This window comes from Filicampus tigris, chromosome 10, assembly GCF_054856515.1.
Source record: "Filicampus tigris isolate MCC_2025a chromosome 10, RoL_Ftig_1.0, whole genome shotgun sequence".
Classification (NCBI taxonomy): domain Eukaryota; kingdom Metazoa; phylum Chordata; class Actinopteri; order Syngnathiformes; family Syngnathidae; genus Filicampus; species Filicampus tigris.
The window spans coordinates 5,140,685-5,161,916 of record NC_141226.1 but is presented as its reverse complement, the minus strand read 5'-3'; the positions used below and the strand labels follow the sequence as shown (position 1 = coordinate 5,161,916).

The following is a 21,232-nucleotide window of genomic DNA, read 5'->3' as shown; positions in this document are numbered from 1 at the left end:
AAATAAAAAAAAGATGTTGTGAGAAATAAACAGAAGATTACAACCCTCAGATCATTAAAAACACAAAATAACTTTTTTCTTTCTTTCATGGTCTAAATCTATACTTATTTATTTTTTTGGTCAAATAATGTAAAATCCCCGTTGGAGGGGAAAACAAGTAACCATTCAAAATGACATCATATATCAATTAATTTATAATCATGCAGCATTTATTTACTGGGAGTACCAACATGTAAATCAGTTGTGGGAGTGAGTCGTAACACGAGGTGTAAGTTGTATTATTTTCAAAGGACTTTTATCTTTTTTGGAGAAATAAGGAATCCGTTTTTTTCGGAATAATGAAGATTAGAAAAAGACTGGTTCTGAGTATTTCAGTGTTTGTAAGAGAGTCATAAAATGTAATGAATTGTCTGTTTGTGCACACGCGAATCCTCTGCAGATTTTCAGGGGGATTCCAGAGTTCACATGGTTTTCCCAAATGTCTGTATTCACCATGCCGAAATCCAATACCCACTCTGTGCATGTCACCTGTCAACTGAATGTCTCGCCACTGCACCCCGACTTCCCAATCGGTGTTGCCTCCCACCTTAACTTCCCAGAATTGCTTTGCCGGGTCCAAAGCACAACCGATCACTTTGTCCGAGTCCTGATTCCTCTCTGGATTCTTTGGACGCTGCTGTCCAACTTTAAAACTCACACTGGTCAGATCTTCAGAGAGTGTGAGTGCTGGTCATCTCCTTCATTCGTTCCCACACGGTGAACTTGAGGTTTCCCGCATGTTTGGCTTCATCCAGCAGAGCTGGGATTGTCGGGAAGTCTTTGGAGCTTAGCCATTGTAGCCCGGTAGTTGTTCATGAAGTAAACGTGGTCAGATGTCAGGAGCTCAGGAGTTTCACTTTCTCCTTGTGCACCCTGCAGACGTCCTCGGACCCCAATGAGGCTTGTGCACACGTTCTTCAGTGCCAAGTTCAAAGGTGGATCTATCGAACTAAACGCCGTCCGACAGACTGGACACGACCGATCTCCTTTCTCCTCCCACCACTGCCGCAAACATGCGCGACAAAGGCTGTGACTACATGGCAGTATGACAGGATCTTGAAAAATCTCCACGCAGGAAGGACATTGGAGATTGTCCTCAACTAGGCTAGCCATGGTTTTTGCGAAGACACCGTCTCAATGTACAAGCTTTGAATGTTCACTCTCACAAGATTCCGCAGCGCCTCCGCCCCACGAGTCACGAGTGAGTGAATTGCTTTAATCTAAAAATTACAAAAGTCCACTTCCTGCTTGCTGAAGCTGCTTTTCTTTTCAGACTTCAATCAATGACGCTTTGAAACATAAACTATTCTTTTTTTTTCTTCGCATTGATTGAGCTCTTTGAAAACATTTTTTTTTTCAAATCATTAAAACAATATTTTTCTTGCACTGACCATTGTTTTAAAGCTCTTTAATTTCTGTTCTTTGTAAATGTCTTTAGTTCATTGTTCTAAATGTTTGCATTTAGTCATGTAAAGAAGCAATTTGAGTTACCTTGTGTATGAAATGTGCTACATACATAAGGTTGCCTTGCCTTGGACGTGTTATAACCACACCTTTATGTATTTATTATCGTACAACTCAGGTTTGCCAGGTGCCAAAGTGCAACATTAAATCAGATAACAGCTGACAAACTTTGAACATGTTCAAAATTTGATGGCAACAAGAAAAACTGTTTGCCACCATTAAAACTCTTTACAAATGTCGGGTAAACGTGTTTGCAACCTTTTGCCACCTTTAATGAAAACTGGGGGAAAAAACACTTGCAATTAAGCCTCAGTGAGATACCACCGGAAGTAGGTCGAGTAAAGAAACAATACAAAATAAAAGGGTGTGGTATACCTTGCGCAGACACAATGACGTGTGCCCCGTTTTTATTTATTTCACCGATCACCACGCTGTGCGTATGTGTGTGTCAATTGTTTTTGTTTGATCTTTTTTCTTTGTTTGGCAGCGTGTCTCCTCGTGTGACGTAAAGATTATGTAATCGACGCCGATTGGCTGTCGCCGGCGAAGGACGGGTCGGTACCACGCGGGTCCGTTAAATATGCAGGACGGAAACCGGGGACGGAGGGTCCCTGCCCAGCTCTGTTTATTTGTGAGGGCTCGGGAAGAGGAGGGGTGATTTATGATAACAAATGGTGATGGTGATAAACATATATCCATCCATCCATTATTTGTACCGCTTATCCTCACAAGGGTCGCGGGGCGTGCTGGAGCCTATCCCAGCTGTCTTTGGGCAGTAGGCCGGGGACACCCTGAACTGGTTGCCAGCCAATCGCAGGGCACACAGAGACAAACAACCGCACTCACAATCACACCTAGGGGCAATTTAGAGTATCCAATCAACTTACCATGCATGTTTTTGGAATGTGGGAGGAAACCGGAGTACCCGGAGAAAACCCACGCAGGCACGGGGAGAAACATGCAAACTCCACACAGGGAGGCCGGAGCCGGGATCGAACCCACGACCTCTGAACTGTGAGGCGGACGTGCTAACCAGTCGACCACCGTGCCGCCGATAAACATATAGTTATTAAAAAAAAAAAAAAAAAAACAAAGTCAGCGAGAGAGAAGCCCGGCCCGACCTGACCCGAACGTAATGATTGACATTTTAGGTCCGACCCGACCCGAATTTCGGGCTGGGTCGGGCTAGGGCTTCAGATCGTACCTCTAATCGGAAGAGACTACTTGGAAAAGACATTTTTACAGCGAGTTTGGTTTCACGGAGCGGTTCATTTGGATGTTTTTTTCACCCCCTTTTTGAAGCGATCATAAGCCCCCATTGCATTAAAAAATATCTTACACAACTCAGGAATGTGTTGCGCTGTTGGCGGTCGTACTGACAAGCCGAAGAAATTGAATCTGTGACTACAAGAGCAATGTTTTGAACTGGCACCCCAGACACGGAGAGAATGTTGTGATAAACGCTAGTTTCCAGCGCCTTGCCGGGGACGAGGATCGCAGAAAGAACATAGTCTGAGAGTCTTTGTTGGGAAAGACCTCCACCTCAACGTTGTACCATTTGCTCCTTTTCATTTTGTGGACCAAGTGCACGGCGCCGCAACACACGCATTGAACTTTGTGCTAATGTGCTTGCATTGCGACAAACCACCCGAGAAGATTCACCGGGTGCCAGATGTCACAATAACATCAGGTATTGTTTTTATGTGCGAGGGAGACACTACACTTTAGTATTAGTCAACCTCTGAAATTATTGGAAGTATCGCCACAATATTTTGGATTTTATAGACAGTAAACTGTAGTGAGCAGTACACCAATGGCGAGGAAGATGTTATGCTCATAAAATTGAAAATATTGAGGCCAATTGTTCTAATATTTGCAGTGGTGGAAGTTACCTTAAGAATAAATGTTCACATAAAAAAAGGCTTGTCTGGCTCCTACATCTGTTTGAAGCTAAATAAGACTGTGTCCAACCTCTTTTAACACAGTGCGGCCAACTTTATTACTGTTTAGGTACTGATACGCCTCAGAGCTTATGAGATTGCTCATTGCCTCACGTCTGAAACGACAGATTTCAGAAAGTAGTTAAACGTTATTGTGCCTTGTCGCTGGCCTCTTTTTTTACGTAATCCTCCTAAGCCGCTACAATTAGCAGGAAGTGGGTTGATTCAAATGTTTTCTCTTCTAAACTGCAACAACTGGCGTTCCCACATTGTTAAAGTCTGTAAGTGCCATGGAAAGTGGACTCACATTAATATTTCCATGTAAACAAAATATTTCACGCAAAGGCTCATGGGGCGCAGGAATAAGGTGGATAAAGGCTCGTCTTACTTTTGCAACAAACAAACAAATAAACACCTCTAAATGATACCCAAGACTTTTGGGAGAATATTCTATGGACTAACGAGATGAAAGTTGAACTTTTGGAACATGTTTGTCTCGTTGCATCTGGCATAAATATAACACAGCATTCATGGCTCAGATTCAGAAAACAGGTCAGCCGTGATTGGTCGTTGTGGGCAGTTGTGATGTCATTTTCAGTCGACAGAAGACAAAATGGCCGCCTACAGAGATAGCTAAAAACGAGTGCATTTTGCTGCTTAATTTATATTCCACAAACGCAAAAATAATCAGAATTCCGTGTTTCAACTAGTGGGTATGCTGGGAACATATTCTTGAAAAAAATATGTTTGGGTTGACTTCCGCTTTAAGTTGTTGCTGAAGTGCCCCAACCCGTTAAGTTTAGGGGCAAGTGCAAGTACAGAGCCTGGTAGCTTTTCGCTTTTAATTATAATAAATAAAATCAGTAGTCAACCCAAACATATTTTTTTTCCAGAATATGTTCTATGCAGGCCCACTAGTCTAAACAAGGCATCCTGATTAATATTGCATTTGTGGAATATGAGTTATGCAGCAAAATCCACCCATTTATAGCCATCTCAGGGGGCGGCCATTTTGTCACTTCTGTCGACTGAAAATGACATCAAAGATGCTCAAGGCTCAGATAACGGCCAATCATGGCTCAGATTCAGAATACAGGTGAGCTGTGATTAGTCGTTATGACGTTATCTGAGCCTTGAGCAGTGGTGATGTAATTTTCAGCCAACAGAAGTGACAAAATGGCCGCCCCCGGAGATGGCTAAAAAAGGGTGGGTTAACTCTTATTCCACAAACGCAATATTTATCAGAATGCCTTGTTTCAACTAGTGGGCCTGCATAGAATATATTCTGGAAAAAAGATATGTTTGTGTTGACTTTCTCTTTAAAAATGACATTTTATGTTTACTTGGGTTTTCTTTGTCTGCGATTACATTTGTTTTTTGATCTTAAATATTAAAATTGGGAAACTATGCAAATAAATAATTTGAGAAGAGAGCAAATACTTTTTACTTCATGGTATGTAAGATGATAACAACAAAATAGCGAAATGTACATAATATAAATAATTTACAGATCGTTGTGTTGAGCATTTTAATTTTTTTTAAATTATTAATAAAAAATTTAAAATTTAATAATTATTTTCTTGGTTCTTTTACAATTTGTAACCCTTGCAAATAAATTGAATTTTTGATTACATTTTGAGGGCAACTGTATTGAAAGTATGGGGGGGTCTTTCAATCACTGCAGCGTCCTTCCTCCAAAGTCACTGATTGTTCAAAGTGGTACACAGTTCCCAATCATCGACAGTGTGGATGTTTGTGACAATGGCTGTCTGTATTCGTGTCTTCGTGTCCTGCGAGGCTGCAGCTGACTGGCGACCAGTGCACCCAGAGTCGACTGGGGTGAACTCCAGCTTCCAGTAGTAGAAAAATGGATGGATGGTTCATGCAGCCAGTGACAGTATCGCTGATGGCCAGCAGGGAGCTCTGTGATGACGTGTAAGAAAGGCAAGTGCTTAACCATGGTAAACTCTGCTCTGGGGAGAGAAAAAAGACTCATAACCATAATGGGGAAATATCCTTGCCTTGGTTTATTGTTTTTGTGAGGCTGCCATCTTCAGCAAGTATTTTTCAGTTGAACAGGAAACTGAACTACTGAATATGTCCACAGTGAGTCACTTTGCAACTGATTGACAGAATATATTATGGAATACCTAAATAGTCACGGAGAAAAACACACTCATTGACATTGTACCAATGTAATTAACTGGTGACCGATACAGACTGCTGAAAATGTGTGTTTCAAGCTGCATTATTATCATTTTGTTATGTTTTGTTTGTGCTTTGATTATATAGTAATTGACTTCTTTGTCTTCCAGCCATATCTTTGCAAATGCACGGTTACTGCAATCAGGTTCGATTAACCAATAAATTACACTTCACAGCTGAAGGGTAAGCAAAAACACAATTATTCCATTCTGCAGACAAATTTATTCAAATTCCAATACAAACATTTCCATGCACGTGTGTGTACAGCAGGGGTGCTCACATTTTTTCAGCATGCGAGCTACTTCTAAAATGACCAAATCAAAATGATCTACCTTCCGGTATACAGTATTTGTAGTGGGTAGGTCCTACCCACTACAAAAATGCAAAACATATATTTATTTTCAACTATATTGAGGAATCTTTATTGACAATGTATGTTGATATACCTTGCATAACCGCATGAGCCAATGTTGCACAACACAACAAAATTAACAATGAACATCTATTTTTTTTGTTACGCTGCCCATTGATTGGATGCGAGACTCCAGTTCCTTTTACATGTTTATTGCTCAGCAAAACACCGTAAAACGCCAACACACCGTAGAAGTAAATTTCAGACATTCAACATAAAACAAAATATTACATTTATGACAAAGATAGCTTAATTAGCGTCAAAGCTAATCACGATAGACAATGCAAAATACTAGTACTGACCACTTTGGCCTGATTTCAACCAATGGCAGTCTTCTCCCAGAGATAATCCTTACTGTCAAAAATGTGATGCTTCAACAAACTTTTTATATTAACTTGGTTTTTTTCAATCGGCTTTGGCAAAACGAGGAATGACGAGGAAAAGTAAGCAACAAGCATGGTGAATACCGCTATACAAGTTCTTCTCAGTCCATGCGTAAAGCGTACGGAGATTCTGTACGACGCAACTTCCGGTGTGACGTTTTCAAAATACATGTAAAGGCATCGTATTTCAAAATATAGATGGAAGCCATTACAAATGTCATGCGATCTACCAATACTACCTTAGCGATCGACTGGTAGATCGCTACTGACGTATTTAGCACCCCTGGTGTACAGGGCATGTCGGGTAATAAAGAAATCATATTTTCTAGAGTGAACATGTCATTATTATAAAACCTTTATTAAATGTACATTTTAACAATATAATATTATGAACGAACATACAGTAAGTGTAAAAATAAGTTAACCACTGAATAGTAAGACTAAATAAAAGTCCAATTAAATGAATTACAATGCCAATGACACATGATGGAACATACAGGACGAACATGGGAGTGCAGTTACGGATTACTTAAAGTGGGAAGTCAACCCCAACATTTTTTTTTCCAAGAATATGCTCTGTGCATGACCACTAGTTGAAACAAGGCATTCTGATTAACATTGCGTTTGTGGAATATGAGTTAAGAAGCAAAATCCACCTGTTTTTAGCTATCTCCGGCGGCTGCCATTTTGTCATTTCTGTCGACTGAAAATGACATCAGAGTTGCTCAGGGCTCAGGTAACGACCAATCACAGTGCATCTGTTTTCTGAAGCTGAGCCATGATTGGTCGTTATTGGCGCCCTGAGCAACTGTAATGCCATCATCAGTCGACAGAAGTGACAAAATGGCCGTCCCCTGAGATGGCTAAAAACGGGTGGATTTTGCTGCTTAACTCATATTCCGCAAAGGCAATATTAGTCGATGCCGTTTTTAGACTAGTGGGTGTGCATGGAACAATAAATGTTGACATTAATAAATGTTTAGTAATTGACCTCCTTAAGATTAGTCAAATTAATACACTGCACTTTTTTCAACATTCTTAACTGTCATATATACTCTAAGTGTACAGTATGTCATTTAATCACTCCACAGTAAAAGAAACATTAACATGTACTCACCATTAACTATGATTATGTGTGGCAGACGTGTCATGGTGACAAACGCACAAAGGGAGGATCCACTGTTCGCCTGGGTGGCAAAACTTCACATTAACACGTAACAGAACTGACATGCATTTTGTCTATTTGTAATTTGACATTACATTGCTATAACATCTATTAATTTCCTACCAAACAGGATTTTGATAGTGTTCAAACGCAAATGAGGTGGACATCTCTCCCATCTCAAACCTTTCAGTTGTCATGTTGATGATGACACCGTTTCAATTGTCAGGTTTTACCATATATATGTACCCAGTATTACTAAGAACTACAGTATTTGCTCAGCTCTCTGACACATGTGACTAAGGCTAAAGGTAATGGTTATTAATGGTTATTGGTTAGCCTGTGTTTATTGATCTTTTTTTTTTTGGAGGCTATAATCAATTAATTTGCACATGTGGCATTAACACGTCGAGTTTTATGTTGCTTGTTAACTTGATATATTGCAGGCCTTCTGTTTTGTTACTATCAAGCTTTTTAAAACTATTTGCACACAGGAAGAAAGGGAGAAAGAAAGAAAGAAAGACGGAAAGAAAGAAAGAAAGAAAGAAAGAAAGAAAGAAAGAGGAAGAGGCAAAGATCGAGATGTGCGGAAGTAATTAAATGCAGCCTGACATTAAACACAAGGGTGTGATTACAGGCCCTCAGCAGTAGTGGCAGAATGTTGTCTTCATGATAAAGATTTGAGGATCTCCACAACAGAATACTGTGTATCTTTATAACTGATATAGCTTCTTCAGAGTCACACATTCAGTTCACCCTCTGGTTTATTTATCATGCAGTCATAACCAATGAGTTTTAATTTGAATGAAAACTAAATGACAAGAAGGTGCCAATGCAATGTAAAGTGCAAGGTTTTGCAATCTGTGGCAGCATACAACATATCACATTACCAGTCTGACTTTGTGCAAGAAACCAAATGTTAAATTATCCAGCATAAGATGAATAAGTTACAGTCCGTTTATCTACGTACACTCACATGATGCTGACCTTTTGGGTAATAACAGAAAGAATGAAATGAACTGTGGGGTTTTCCCTAGAACGTGGCTTATTTTTAATGACGCGGGGCTTGTATATTGTTGCATTCCCACCCTTTTGGAGTATAAAAACATCTCCTTTGTTCCACAATGACTCAACATCGCCTTTTGAGGAGCAAAAAGCTATCTGTCAGAACTGACTCATTCAGCTAGAAATTATACATGATAACACAGTGATATATGAATTAAATATGAATTGTTTGTACTGTGTATGAGTCCCAATGCACCATTGAACTGTAGAATTAGGAGTGACCATTCACCCATATCATAAGTAATGACTCCTCTACAGTATAAGAATACAGTACTGAAATGCAATCAGACTGTGATACAGTTTATTCGTTTTATAAATCGTAGTGTTAAATGTCTAAATAATGTGATTCCATTAAATGCTGTCACGCCACCCAGTCTTGCCTTGCGTACTTGCAGAACATCTTATTTCTCTGACTAAAACAATTACTTGAAAATCAATACCCTGATTCCGACTGTTCCGGTTCAGTTAATAAAGATTTAATTGGAACGCTTCCTGATTTAGTTACTTTAACCTAGAGTAAAGAGTACTGGTAGGACACTGTACTCATCAACATTTACAATCACGACTAAGCACAAATTCTAGTTGCAACCAAAAGTGTGTATGCAAGTGTGTATGTATATGTGCATCCATCCATTCCTGGGGTGCAGTGGAGCATCTAGCGAGCTGATAGGAGCTGAAGTGTAATTGTGTCAGAGCAAAGACCCAGAAAATACAGATAGACAGACAGATAGATAGGGACAGCAAGCGAAAGAGAGGCAGAGTTCACTCCGAACTTAGCTAAATGTCATCTATAAAGATATTTTATTATTTGCTGCTAGAGTCTGGTGCACATAGAACATTTCTGTTTGACTCACCAGCCTCCCACCTGCTTCGCATGGTCCATCACTGAGGCTGCAGCTGCTTGTGACTAATAACATCACCCATTTCCCTCCAACATCCAAATGAAGCTTTTATCAGATTAATGCAAATGCCAGTAATTATTTAGTAATTTGCAGATACAGTACAAGTCCGCTGATAGTGTAGTGGTACACACGCCTGAGTTGTGTGCGGGCAGCGTGGGATCGATTCCCGCTCAGTGACAGTGTCTATGTGTGCCCTGCGACTGGCTGGCGACCAGTTCGGGGTGTAGTCTGCCTTCGCCCATTGACGGCTGGGATAGGCTCCAGCAACTCCCCGCGACCCTATATAGGATAAGCGGTTTGGAAGATGACATGACATGACAGATACAGTACCCGATTCCTTTCGATAGTATGCCAATGCTGCTTTCTGACTCGTGTAATTAATTTAAAGAGATCTGCCTGTCCATCTATCTATCTATCTATCTATCTATCTATCTATCTATCTATCTATCTATCTATCTATCTATCTATCTATCTATCTATCTATCTATAAATCTATCTGTCTGTTTGTCTGTCTGTAATGTTATATGTGCATCTCTCTCTCGCTCTCTCTCTCTCTCTCTCTCTCTCTCTCTCTCTCTCTCTCTCTCTCTCTCTCTCTCTCTCTCTCTATATATATATATATATATATATATATATATATATATATAAAATGACGTACACGCAACAGCGCTCCCGGCTTTAGTGGTAGAAACGCGGTTAAAGTGCTCCTATCCTTAATGGGATAAAGGGGAAGTCAACCCAAAAAATGTCTTTACAATATGTTCTATGCGCCTCCACTAGTCTAAACACAGTATTCTGATTAATATTGAATATGTGAAATATAAGTAAGGCCTGTTTCACACGGCAGGATTTTTAAATTGTCGGCCGACTTCCAAACTCTGAGTTTGGAATATACCGTGTGTGTTGTGCAGCCACACGGCGAGATCAACACATCACTCACGAACCACATTCATTCACAGATATTCTCAGATCAGATGGAAAATTTCGCAAAACCCCTCGAGATTAAACGAGACTTGAGTGAACAAAAATGGCGGATGAAAAGGCAGCAAGCTTCTCGGGTCGTGTCTTGACGGCGGCGCTAGTTTGCGAATTATTTTTAGTGGAAAAAAAAGTGACACAAAAAGAAAAGACATTTGGCTGTGTTGCGCCATGTCTGTTTACATTTTGGATTCCCACCGCGCTTCTTAGCCACCCCGTCACCTCACTTTCTGATTGGCTATACGTCACTGTCAACGGCTGAATGCTGGTTTGTCCTCAGGGCACACCACTGCATGGTGCGAAGTCTGTCCAAAACAATCCAACATGTTGAATATCCCCGATTTGAGGTCGGGCGTCCTTCCGAGCGGCCGAGATCAGGCTGAGCATACCATAAACGATAGGATAATCTGCTAAGATTATTTTTGGAGCCATTACGAGAGTTGGCCCAGACCTACGATTGTCGGGAGGGGGGATTCGGGGCTAAAATCGTGCCGATTATCGTGCCGTGTGAACCAGGCTTTAAGCAGCAAAATCCAGCCGTTTTTAGCTGTCTCAGGGGACGGCCATTTTGTCACTTGCTGTCGACTGAAAATGACATCAGAGTTACTTAGGGCTCAGGAATGACCAATCACGGCTCACCAGTTTTCTGATTGGTTGTTACCTGAGCCCTGATCAACTGTGATGTCATTTTCAGTTGACAGTACATAAGTGACAAAACGGCCGCCCCTAAGATGGATGAAAATCGGTGAATTAACTCCTATTCCACAAATGCAATAGCAATCAAAATGCCGTGATTAAACTAGTGAAGCTGCATGGAACATATTCTTGAAAAGAACATTTTGGAGTAGACTTATCTTTAAAATAATGTCCCCCATTCATTCTCCTCCTCCGTCAGCCACTGTATGCTATTATGCACCAATCGCTACAGACTATTGAGCACCAGTGTTGCTGCAGTTATCTTGAAAATGTAACTCGCTTACTTTATTGATAACTTGATTTGAAAAATAATTTAATTACTTTACTGATTTCATGATTTTAAAAGCAAGTTAGATTACAAGTTACTTTATTAGTTACATTCAGTAGCTGCAGACAACACCGACTGTATTTAAAAATGACAACCGGTTTTGACAATGTTTTATTGAAAGTTAATAACAGTATATTTAGCCTTGATCCTAAGAGGGCAATTAATTGTTGGGAGCTGATTATTGGTCATTGTTGTGTCAGTGTTGGCCAAGTGACTTAAAAAATTTCATATGTTCCATATTACTGGTTACCTGCATTTGAAAGTAATAAGTTTCCTTACAATATTACCGTCTGTGTAGAGTAATGCGATACATTACTCTTAAGTTACTTTTTTCCCCAATGAATTGTAATTCCTCTTATGGTTGGGTGTGGTGCACATAGTTAAAGTCTAATGAGGTCTATATTGCATCTGCAAATATGGTTACTATGAATAGATGAATTCCAATTAAGTAATTATATAAAATGATTAAAAACCGAAACCTTTACACGACATAACACAAACTCTTCTTCTATGCCTCATTTATTCAACTCCTGAGTAACAAATTGCATCCACACAAAGGCTTAACAAAAAAGGCACATCTTATTGAAATTAAACATGTTGATTGCTTATGTTAGTTCAATAATCAGATTGATTGATTTTGTATTTGTTTTTAATTAAACTTTTACCAATTATCACTTGTATTATTTCAATGTACAAGTATTTGAATTTACATTGCAGTTTTACAGATTGTATTCTGCTATGATTTTACCTCAGAAACAAGAACACAAATCTCTAGTGACTCATTTCTATCCATACTTTTCTTCAGTTTTGTTAATGAGTAATGAAAAACATTATACATTATTTATTGTTTTACTTAATTGTTAAAGACACTTTCCTAAGCAAATTGAAACAATTTTAATCATTATCACCTCTCACACCGCCTGTCGTGTCTCATCTTAAATGAACTATCTGTGTAAACTTGTTTGTACCTTAGAAGTAGGACTGTATCATTAGTTAGAAATGTGTTTTTACCTTATCACTTCATCGAATGGGGATTTTGCTGACAAGCTTTTGAAACGCTGGCGATTCAACTGTAGCGAGAGGCACCGGGTCTAGGGTTGCCAACTTTCTCACTCCTAAATAAGGGACAGGTGCACGGTGCCACGGTGGTGTGAGCATGATGTATGAATTTGGGATTTTTTTCCCTCATTTTCACGTTAATAATGTTAAAAAAAAGGACAGTGTCTTTCACAGGACAGCGACGATATGTCACCTCATATGAAACTTCATATGAAACCACAATTTGACTCTTTTCATCAAAAAACGTGTGTAAGAAATCTGAAATGTAAAAGAGGAGTGTGACTCACCAAATTTATTTCCTCTATGGATATTTCTGGCTGCCTTTGACTGACTCAACAGTATTCTGTCATTTTGCTCAGCCAGAGAGAAGTCCTTACTTGACTGATGATCTCAGGGGTGTCAAAGTCAAATGGACGGAGGGCCAAATAAAAAATTTTGCGTCAAGCCGAGGGCCGGATTGATAGAATGTTCATTGAAATTTTTTTAAATGGATTGGGTCCTTCGCGCCTTCTGATGATGTCACGCTTTATATTTCTGTAATATATTTTCTTGCCTCTGTTTGTCACCCCCCTGGCTGTTGTGTTTTTATGTTCGGAGTTACTAAATAAAAAATAAAATAAAGTACATTACTGCTACTTTTGCGAGGAAGCTCGCACCTCACTTCCGCTTATGACCCGAGAAGATCAGCGGAACGTTTGCGTTTCTCCTGCCAAACTGGAAACAATTTTCTTGTTGACTCGGGCTGCAAGATTGTATGAACTGTGCATAATGTGAAGTAAAACGGAGAGGATCATATGATTGGTATGATCCCTCCAGCTGACCCTATTTTAGAGTGACAAGGTATGAATGTGGGTGCTCCTGTCAGAGAACACAGGCCCGTATTCCACTTGACACATCTATTTATTGTGGTCTGCAACAACACAGACAAAGAACAACCTAGCAACATCATCCAATGTGCATCCATTGGTTAACAATATGCCAAAAAATTCCAATTCACTGTATTAAGCAATTAAACAGCCAAATAATACATACAATACACATTCACACGTTTCATCACTAGAATACCGGTAGTTAGCATACTAGCCGAAATAACGAACTAATGTTCATCAACGTGACATCACTCACGAGAACATATCTATGCTATTATGTATAGCAGTTACCTGACACGAACTTAAATGATTAAACTCACCTTTTAACATTTACACACAACAACAAACATGCTGAAACACGGGCAATCTGCAACTACTGAGTTTGCTGGCACGAACAAACTACGAGCTATGTCGAAGGAGGAAAAAGAAAAAAAGAGCCTTGACGTTGACATAGGTGCTTTATCTGATCTAGGATCTGTCATGTGTAGTACCGAGAGTCTCCATTAGGAGCGCTGTAATGTGCTATCACTGTTTAAGAACCAGCAAAGAATGTTCGAGCAAGTATACAAGTAAAAGACATTGAGCTGCCAACCGGTCTGTGTCCGTCGTTATTGACAATCAATCCCCATCCAAAGCTTTACTAAAAGCTTCTTATTTTACAGGATCGGTAATTGCAATTTTCTGTATTTGCAAGAGTTGATAGTGAATATGCGGGACATTTAAGGTCCCGTACGGGACAAACCAAACTAGCCCAAAATACGGGACGTCCCAGCTAATATGGGACAGTAGGCAACCCTAAGCGTGTCCTCCATGACATATTCAGCCACCAGCCTTTTTACTTCTCCTGCGTCAAGAATCTTCACCTCTGGTCTGTAAAAATGCACCTTTCGTGGTTTTTGTTTGCTCGCGCCGTCATCTTCCACCTGTTTGCTAGCCAGAGCTGCTTTAGTTTCTAGCTTAAGGTTGCAGTGCACTCTATCCAAGTGTTTCTTGAGGTTACTAGTGCTATTCTTAGCCATAGACAGTTCCTTTGGCCTCCCACCAGTGCATAAAGTGCACCGTACAGTTAGATTATTGTCCTTTTCGGTGAGAAATTCAAAATAGTGCGAATAAATCCACTTCGAAAACGCTGAATGACACACTTCATCCATGTCGCGATCTCCAAACCAAAGTATCTTCTATTGTTTTAAAGCCGTCTTCTTCTTGTACATCTGACGAGCTTGCAGTATTTATTCAACATTTACGCCATCGTGACAGCCCGCGGATGGTAACACGTTCCTGGACTCAGTAACTGTAATATTATTACAAAAATATAATGAGTAACGCGCTATATTACCCAATCGCCGACAAAACGTAATATAGTACCGGAACTCGCTACTTTGGTCAACGATCTTAAAATATGAGAAAACAGCTTATTTCTATTATTTTTCAAATATAGTCTACATCTTGTTTTATGGCTGCGTAAAAGAAAAAGTCAACCAAGTCGATCACAGAAATAGGTTGATCTTCTGAAAATCTTTTGCTTAGGCCAATCACACAGGCATTTCCAGGCATTGTAGTCCATCTAAACGACTCATGACTTTTTCACAATCTATTAGCACTGTCTATTGGTGGAAAGTAGACACTGCAGTCAGTGAAATTTTCCCTTTGGCCAGGTACACAAATGAAAACAAATGGTCCGTTTTTGTCCTGATTTTTCCCTTCCCGACCAAGGATTTCAAACGAATTTCAATCTTATGTCTTATAACAGTGTTTTTCAAACCTTTTTTGAGTCAAGGCACATTTATTTCATTCAAAAAAATCCCGCGGCACACCACCATCTGAAAGATTATTTTAACAATATAAATGTTAAATTGTTTATATAAGCATTTTTAACACTGAAGAATGATGTTATATTATAAAGTTTTTAATAGGAATTAAATAAACACAAAGAAACAAGTATTTTATAACGTTTCATATTGGTACTTACTCAGTGTGAAACATGGACCGGTTTGGATGGACATGCGTCACTAAGACAATTAGCTGCCTGCTGCTGCTGCTACCTGCTGGTATCGAAGAGTACTACAATGTAGTAAAACATGATTACACTGCCCGGCGCTAGACCGCACAGGCACACAAATTAGATAATTTCCCATGGCACACCTGACAATATCTTGCGGCACCCCGCACAGAGTTTGAAAAACACTGTCTTATAAGACTTAGATTGTCTTATAAACAGAGATGGGCACTTTACCCTATTTTGCCGGTCGGGCAAAATACAAAATATATTTCAACAGCCCCATCCAACCAAAAAAAAAGGGTTCCTGCGTGATGGGAGAGAGGCTAACGCCAGATGTTTCATAATTCATAATTGCAAAATTGCTATCCAACTTTTTCCTACGCCCCATACATACCTTAACCCGGATTACACACGCAAAGCACGCAAGAACTGGTTTCTGTCAGTCGCCATTGAAATGGAGGTCGTGTGGCATAATCCATGATATTACAGGTATTGAACCACTAGAGGGCAGACTATGCCTGTGAGTACAATGTTACTGCAGGGAATGCACATGAAAAAGAAAAAAAGGACTCTACAGTGTTGTTGCAGGCATTTAATAAAGGCGGCTCCGTGGGAAGATCAGAGCTGTTAACTGCCCGATTTTTTTATCTTTGTGTGGGGTCTGCCAAAGATTTTTTAAAAAAAAGAAACTTTAAGATTTAAAGAATCCTTATGTCTGTCCAACCTTAGGGGCACATCTCGTCAGGTGTTGCCACAATGATTTTATGTTTGGCATAGTTTTTACACCGGATGCCCTTCCTAATGGATCCCACTCATTTTTATCCGGGTTTGGGACTAGCAGTGGCTGGTAATTGGGGTCTAGCATACCTTCTAGGACATGGGTCGGCAACCCGTGGCTCCGGAACCGCATGCGGCTCTTTCATCCTTATATTGCGGCTCCGTGTGGCTTGTTAAAATAAATTGTAAGTGTCCGATTGAAGTGCATGTTATTTGTCTCAAAAACGTGCATCATGTCTCCTTAGTAAGTTTTTGGCCACTTTCATATATGGTCCTAGATGAGGTACAGTGTGAAGCGCTTTGAGTACCAAAGGTAGACTAGCGCTATACAAGTAACAGCCCATTTACCATTACCATTTACCATATGGGATTCTTTTTCCAATGCGACCGCAGTCTGAACCTCTAGGCCGCATACATCCGACAATTACGTCAGGAGCCCAAAATGCGCTACGCGTGAGCGGAGGTATCAGTGCTGACAGTGACTCTGTGGTTGTTTTGAGTAACAGTATTGACTTAATAGTTTGTGCGCCGTTGTGCGAGGAGCTGACTTGTTTGCCATCCAATGGAAGCGGCTCCCCTCATTCCTTTTGAATTCATTGCAGGAGAGGTGTATCAGAGTTACTTTGGTACTGGAGTGATTCAACTTGTCTAAACGTAATGACTCAACAGCGCCCCTCTCTGTCATGCAGTGGATATAAATAGCTGGGTGTGCTGCAGTGTCCGCCCGTTCATTTGTGTCACTGCCGAGGTGAGTTGGTTACCGCTGTGCACTTGCTAGTAGACAATTAGCCACAAATGCTAACTTAACAATTTATTCCTTAGCGTGCCGACAAGACCTTCTGGGGCTAACCAGCGCATGTTGTGCGTTTGCGCAGGTACATTTTCATTATACAGTGGTACCTCTTCTCACGGACGTCTCTTCATACGAAATTTTCAAGTTACGAAACGCCTCAACAGGAAAATATTGCCTCTAGTTACGAAAGAAATTTCAGGATACGAAAGGTAAAAGTATGGGGTGATACTCGCAGTATGGGCTGCTACTCGCAGCTCCGGAGTTTCCTGAACGCAACATACTCATAGCTGCTCTGCCATTGGCTAGCCTAGCGTCTTCCTGGCATCCCATTGGCTAAGAGGGACCTTTTCCGTCTGTCTCTGTGTGTGGATAGACGGGTAAATAGATAGATGCAGCGTCCTCGTCATTCGCCCCTTGGGCCATGAGGTCTTCGGATAGTTTTACGTGAATTAGAAACAAAAAAAAGGAAAAATGGAGAAAATCGTTTATTTGTCCATACAAACAAAGCAAGAGATAATAAAAAAGTATGAAAGGGAGATGCGTTTGGTTGATCTCGCCAAAGAATATGACCGTAATGTATCGACAGTCGCCACGTTATTAAATCAGTTGTTTACAAAACGCCAGGCAAAAACCACTTCTGAGAGAGAACATGAACCAAAGAGGACAAAAAGCGATGAGGACAGCAATTAAAAGGTAAACGACCATCATTTTTATTCCTTACTCTATTCTTTGTTTTTTTTTTTTTACATTATTGCACAACTCTAATTTATTGTGCAATAATCTAATTGTAACATGTATTTGTCACATGTTTTCATGCATTTTTATGCTTCATAAAACATTTATGTCGGAATATTGGGGGGCTTGAAATGGATTAGGGCATTTACATGGAAAACGCGTCTCTACTACTCAAAATTTTCTACTTAAGACATTTCTTCCAGAACCAATTAATTTCGTAAGTAGAGGTAACACTGTATTCCTTTTATTTTACATTTTGCATGATTTGATATCGTAACCAGTTCATTTGTGTCACTGCCAAGCGTGCCGATAAGGCCTTCTGGGGCTGCAGACGGAAATAAACGAATCGAGCAAGCATCATGTCTCCTGTCACTAATTTCAACACAACACAATGCAGAGAGCAGGAGATTTGAGCTCCATCACCAACAAAAAGGGTTACAGAGGTACGCAATCCACATGGCAGAATTACTCGCTGGAATCCATGTGGGGGATCGGAAAGATCAAAGTACATTTAAAAGGCACTGCAAGAATTTCTCAACTTGGCTGATGTACAGTTGGTGTGTGATAACCCACACACACCCCACACCCCGCCAGTTGTTACCACCAACTCAATCTGTATTTAATGAGGGTGCCCGCTTACGTTACCTTTGCCAAGAGCAGTGACAATGCGCTGGTCATGCATACATTGCTGCGCCCGAGAATTTCCGCATAGAGACGTATCCATGCGAGATGTAAGTGGGCCACATTATAGATAATGAGAGGAACCGCTCTGATTGGTGGTGGATGAAGTTGACTCTGTTCACATCCGCAATGGCGCAAACCGCCCTTTTTACACACGCTGGGTTGCGTGCGTGTGACTGCGAAATTACCAATGCTTATTCTAACCCGCCTCGTTGCATTTATGGTGCTCGCCACGACCAGTTTGCACCGGTCACAAAAAATAGGGCCCTTCGTCATAAACGGGGTCGACACTGTTTGTTTTTACATTTCAATACCGTATTTAATACCGCATTGGCTATCTTCTATTATTCTATTTCATCCATTGAAAATTGCCTTTACAGTTATTAACCGTTTTAAGGTGGGAACAGTTAGTCCCTGTGTGACCTATATCTTTGCTGCTGTAACAATGAAAATTTCCCCACTGTGGGATCAATAAGGGCATTCTTATCTTATCTTATCTTATCTTAGCTCCTGCATCAAATTAGATATTTTCGTAATCTCTTGATATAAAACAATACAATAGTAAATCAGAACAAAGTAAAATTGAGCATCGTTCCAGATTGTATTCGACCTATAAAGGTCCCACTTAATTGAGTGATTTTGCAAAGACACCGTGATGCTTTTGAGATGATGAACAACATATATCAGTTAGATCTCACTAATGCTGTTGCGGTTCAATGGCAAGTTATTGCAGCTTCGTCCAAATGTCATGTGGAAATAATAAAACTAGAAAGATAGAAGCTGATGATTTTTAGTCTCTTGCTCAGGCTCTCATGTTACATCTGCTGATGCTTCTTATGTACTTCCACCATCTGTTACCACCAGAAAAACAACAAGGAACGCTGTACGAGTCGCTTTAGTAGCTGTGAGAGAACAGTAACCTTGTTACAGTAATATACTCCTACAGCTGATAAATTCCTCAAACAGAACACTTATGATTATCACAACACAGTAAGGATTTAGAGAGCCTACAACATCTGGCATCTGAAATTAACATAATGAAATGACTAATGCTTTTGCTTTGGTGGTACAATTTTACTGCTGTATGCTTTAATGGTGTCCTGATTTCTTTGTTGTTCATGCCAATCTCAGAATTTATTTTTTCTGTGTCTACCATGACATTTAAGTGCATTTGAACTGTTTTGAGAAAGAAAAACAGAGAACGATAGCAGGGGAGAGGAGAGGAGCGGGGGATGGTGCGTTGTTGCCATGCCAACTGCCATAATAATCATCCTAATGATTGATGTGCTGCGCTCCATTTCTTCTCGTTTGGACTCTCTGTCTGTCTCTTTTTTCTCGGTGTCTGTCTGTCTTTCTGTCTCTCGCTTTCTCTCTCTGTCTGCCTGTTTTAAGTCATCGTGCCCTATTTTTTTTTTTCCTGTGTTGGTGCCAATATTTCAGCACACAAACAAACAAGCACAAACACAGACGTTAATATAAATCCTGGTGGAAAGACAAATGTTCAGTGGTTGTCGTACACACACACACACATACAAAAAATTTTATACATTATGTATATATATATATATATATATATATATATATATATATATATATAATTTTTAAACTAATTAATCGCATGATTTTCCATAATTGATCGCGATTAATCGCATTTTTCAATTACAATTTTCTACGAAGCTTGTAACAGATATTTACTTGAGTAAGATCTTGGGATTAATATGGGGGGAAAAAAATCAAAGTATATTTCGATTTAAAGACTGTTCTAATAGCATTCTTTGATCCTTGAATCCTATTATTTCCCTGTAACATACAACTGTTGAGCGAGATGTGCAACTAATACAGTATTTAAATTTGGCTTTGTGAAGTGCGCAAATTATTTTGGACTTCTCCAAAGAGCCATCAAGCAACTTTTAGAGTAAAACCATGTAAAAGTCCGTCTTTGGCTGTCTTTGCGCCAGTGACTCTCTTCTAAGTCTGGCTGCAAATTGAGCAGAGGTCACCCTGCGTGGGAAGTTGATTGGACTCTCTAAATTGCCCCTAGGTGTGATTGTGAGTGCGGATGTTTGTCTCTGTGTGCCCTGCGATTGGCTGGCAACCAATTCAGGGTGTCCCCCGCCTACTGCCCGAAGCCGGTCTGTCATATTTTCAACCTGAACCAAGCGTCTGATGTAATCGTCCAGAAGTCATGTTATATTAACTGAGCTTCCCTTGGTAAATTTCACTGGTCAGTTCGTTATTCAGCCCGTCAGTCAGTCCGCCCCCCCACCCCCCCCCCCAAAAAAAACCACATCATAGTCCAACAGATGAAAAATCCAACGTGATTAAATTTCACATACACTTATTTGCCAATCTAATAAACAGCTGCTATAACTCGTAAAACAGCAGAAAGGTTTAACTAAAAGTTTAAAATGGTTTACCTTACGTACAGCAACTACACAAGAGCAAAAGTAGGTAAGTAAAGTATGGATTGAAATTTCACATATAAAACTTGTAAAATGTTTAATGGGTCGATGATTACACTTGAAAATATTTTTTTAGGTACAGGCACAGGAATTCCACTGAACGTCACAAGTTTCCCTGACTTATGGGAAGTATGCTTCTGGTAAGAAGTTATGGATGGAGGCTCAGCTGAAGTATGGAACAAGGACGCTAAACGGGTGGGGCAACAGAGCACTTTGGAGAATTGGGGCCCCCAACACACCCGCACCCTCGATGGGAACGCGCAATTGAGGTGCGCGAGGCTTT

General features: G+C 40.1%; 1 pseudogene; it reads right to left on the bottom strand.

Moving 5' to 3' along the window:
- Positions 1–237: 237 nt before the first annotated feature.
- LOC147140444 (zinc-binding protein A33-like) lies at positions 238–1,152 on the bottom strand (annotated as a pseudogene).
- Positions 1,153–21,232: the final 20,080 nt, after the last annotated feature.